Here is a 4,359-nt window from a genome sequence, read left to right as displayed (position 1 = left end):
CGAAAATAAGATTGAATCAAACTTATTTAAGAAAATATATTCAAATTTAAGTCATGTAAATGCTCCATTAATGAGCCATGTAAATGCTCCATTAATGTAGATAGAGAAAGAGAAAGATTGTTAAGGATAGTGGGGAGGTGTAGGGTATTTTTGGAATAAAAGAAAAGGGTTAAATATGTTTTTAGTCCCTATACTTTGGAGCGATTTTGGTTTTAGTCCCTCTTTCAAAGTATAGTACAATTTAGTCCTTGAACTTTAGAAAACTCTGGTTTTAATCATTTTTACCAATTTTTTTTAACTTTATTTGTTGTTTCAAACGCATTTCTCAGTAACATTGAAGCAAAAATGTGTCAAATAGTATAAGCAATCCAAATACTATAATGAAACGTGCTTGAAACAACAAATAAAGTTAAAAAAAATTGGTAAAAAGGACTAAAACCAAAGTTTTCTAAAGTTGAAGGACTAAATTGTACTATAGTTTGAAAGAAGGACTAAAACCAAAATCACCCCAAAGTATAGAGACTAAAAACATATTTAACCCAAAAGAAAATAATGGGGAGGTGTAGAATATTTTTGAAATAAATTAAATTAATGGGAAGGTAGAGGTCTCACTTGGAGAGGTATAGGGAGTAACACCCTAACATCAAACTTGCTATCCAAGTGTTGGGTGTTCTCCCTCCACAACCATCCATTCTCCTTCCACCTCCCCAATTTAATTTATTTCCAAAATTATTCTTTTATTAAAACTTTTTTACTTTTACCATTTAGGATTTTTTTTAATATATTTCAAAATCTTAATTTTATCTCACTTATTCACTCATTATTCACTCACGCAGCAGATGCACCCACCACCACATCTCTCACGTATTCTCTCTTCTCTTCCCAATTCTGTTTGAGTTTTTCTTCTTCTTTCTCTTTCTTTTTCGTTCATTCTTCTCTTCCCCATTTTCCTTTTTGGTTTCATGCTTTCATTGGTGTTGATTCCTGATGTAAAGGACGCATAGGAGAAGTGTAGATTTGATTTCGTTGTTTTGTTACTGATGTTATTGTTGTTAGTCGCCGGAATAGAACCCGCCAAGACTAAAACGAATGTGAGATATCTGTTAGCTTTCAACGGATATCCACTTCCGTCGACCACACCATGAATTCATCAGCTTATGCACTTGAAAAAATACGTTATATTCTACCATAAGCTTTTCAAGTGCTTTATTAATTCTTTACCTATTCTCTCAATATGCCAATAATCTATATAATTTCCTTCATAAAATATTTTTCTTATATAAAAATAAAAAATTGGAAGAAAATTACTGATGTATTAGATTACTTTAAGATTAATGATGGACCCATACCTTGATTTTATCTACACTTATTATATTTAATTTTCTTTTTATCTCTTTCTTTATTACATCAAATAATTTATAAATTTATAATTTTTTTTCTCTTGAAAAGTTTATTAAGTGTTAATACAATATCCATGAATCCACATTTTAAAGTGTACTGATGTTTACTTTTATTTTGTTTCTAGTGACTCACTAACTCATATCGCAACTTAACTGGAAAATGGGTATTTCACCTTCACGAACATACAGACTAATTCCCCAGAGAGAAAAATGAAAGATTCACCATAACCATCTAAAATAGCTATCAATAACTCAATTCAATTGTATTAGTACGAGTAAAACTAACCTCTGCATATTGCATTGAATAGAAGAATCATATGACACAAAACTCACAAAAATGGACTAACTTTCCTCCAAGAAACAGAGACCATAGTTCATAACACAACCTTACATTTACTCCCTTTGATTTAAATTGAGTACAAATGCTGATTTAAACTATGCTAGTAAATCTACAAATCCGAAATAGATAGATCTCTATCCTTAAACAATGGGTAAGGGTGAAACTATGGAGAATAAATAAGCCGCGATAACAAATGGCCAAAACCACCACCTTCGAACATCTCCACCGCACCCACTCTTGTCTTCACCGGGCATCGATCCCGTCGATGAAGCGGATCCCGAGAGGCTTCTGTTGTTCATTATCGAACTGCATCACATTCAAGACAAGCCTTAAACTTTCAAGATCCAAAATTTTGAAAACATAAAAGAAAAAACTGAGCCCAATTGATCACGATTTCTGCTACCTACCTACCGAAACCTAAAAAATTGTTATATTATATTAATAATATAATATTGCAAAATTTAAGTGTGATTAAACAAAGTTTTGAGAATGTTGATTTTCATTTAATGGGCAACGGAAAATTTTTTTCAACGTGCAATTTCTTTAAAAGTGCTGCAACAGTTAAAAATAAATTTTTATAGTGTTTTATTTTCTTTTAACGATTTTATTCTCTTCTAATTCTATAAATAGAGAGCATTTCCTTCGTTACAAAACACACAAGAATTCATTCTTTCATTCTCCTCTTCTTTGATCTCTTTTCCTTTTCTAAAATTTTTTCTCAGTCATTTTTATACTCTCTTAAGAGATCATTGCTAGTTCTGAAATCTTTAGATTATTCTGAGAAGTTCTTGCAGATAAGTCCTTAAGGACAGCGACTCTACACGTCTCAGGAAACTTTGTTCGTGATTCTGTCAGCTTTTTACAACAATCTTAAGGACTTAAAGCTGACGTCAACAACATACCTTTGGAGAGCGAAACCATTGTTCCCGAAACCAAGGGTCTTTTCAAAATCATTTCCGGACGTGTCAAAAGTCGAGGTTTTCTCTGGACAGAATTTCCGGCGCTGGTAAGAACGTGTTTCCACCATTTTAGACATGTATGGAGTCGCTACTGCTCCCACACAAACCTGATCACAAAAAGAAAAATAATTTTCTTAAATCCCGTCCCAATGAATCTAAACTCACTTGGCGTAGAAACAACAATCCTCCTAAGGCATATATAGCAGAAGGAGATGACATTATTGTTGCAGTCGTTTCTCAAGTAAATCTGATGACCAATGTGAGCAAATGGGTGGTAAACTCTAGTGCTACCAAGCATATATGTGTAAACAAAAGTGCATTTACCTCTTACACTAGTGTAGGGGATGGAGAAGAACATGCCTACCTCGGTGATTCCAGCACCACTCCTATTCTAGGAAAAGGAAAAGTTCTTCTCAAACTCACATCTGGAAAGACTCTGGCCTTGAGTGATGTGCTACATGTGCCATCAATCAGAGTTAATTTAATCTCTGTAGCATTGTTGGGAAAGGTGGGGGTTAAAGTGTCATTTGAGTCTGACAATATCACTATGACAAAAAATAATGTTTTTGTGGGGAAGGGATATTGTGATCAAGTCTCTTTGTACTTAACATTTCTGAAATTATGAATGAATCTAGTTCTTCTGCTTATATTGTTGACTCGTATGATATATGGCATGCTAGATTAGGTCATGTGAATTCCTCGTATGTTTTGAGATTACAACGACTAGGATTGATTAATGTGCATGATAAACAAAGTAGTAAGTGTGATATATGTGTAGAATCTAAATTAACAAAGAAGACGTGTTTTTCTGTAGAACGCCAAACTGAACTGTTAGGGTTAATTCATACTGATCTAGCTGATATAAACAAACAATGTCTAGAGGAGGTAAAAATTATTTTGTGACCTTTATAGATGATTTTTCTAGATACACCAAAGTTTACTTAATCAAAAACAAAGATAAAGCCTTTGATGTGTTTTTAACCTATAAAGCAAAAGTAGAAAATCAATTGAATAAGAAAATTAAGAGGACTAGATCAGATAAAGGTGATGAGTATGTTTTGTTTAATGACTATTGTGTTAAAGAAGGGATTATCCATGAAGTGACCCCACCATATTCACCTGAGTCTAATGGAGTAGCCAAGAGAAAAAATAGAACCCTTAAGGAAATGATGAATGCTATGCTTGTTAGTTCTAGTGCACCTGATAACCTTTGGGGAGAAGCCTTGCTTACTGCATGTTTCTTACAAAATAGAATACCCCATAAGAAAACTGGTAAAACTCCTTATGAGTTGTGGAAAGGTTACCAACCTAACCTTAAATATCTAAGAGTGTGGGGGTGCCTAGCTAAGGTAATGTTACCCGATCCTAAGAAAAAGAAAATAGGCTTTAAAACCGCTAATTGCATGTTCTTAGGTTAAGTTTAACATAGTGCCGCCTACAGGTTTCTAAATGTTAAAAGTAACATACTTGAGAGAAATTCTATAATGGAGACGAAAAATGCTGAGTTTTTTGAACATGTGTTTCCCTTAAAGGTGAGTGAGATGTCTCAACCTGTTGATGATAATGATAATAATAATAGTAGTGATACCATGAATGAGGATTTGAGAAGAAGTAAAAGACAGGGAAAAGAAACTTCCTTTGGAGATTACTTTTATACTTA

This window comes from Vigna radiata, chromosome 1 (genome assembly GCF_000741045.1).
Source record: "Vigna radiata var. radiata cultivar VC1973A chromosome 1, Vradiata_ver6, whole genome shotgun sequence".
In the NCBI taxonomy this organism is placed as follows: domain Eukaryota; kingdom Viridiplantae; phylum Streptophyta; class Magnoliopsida; order Fabales; family Fabaceae; genus Vigna; species Vigna radiata.
This window is presented reverse-complemented; position numbering follows the sequence as displayed.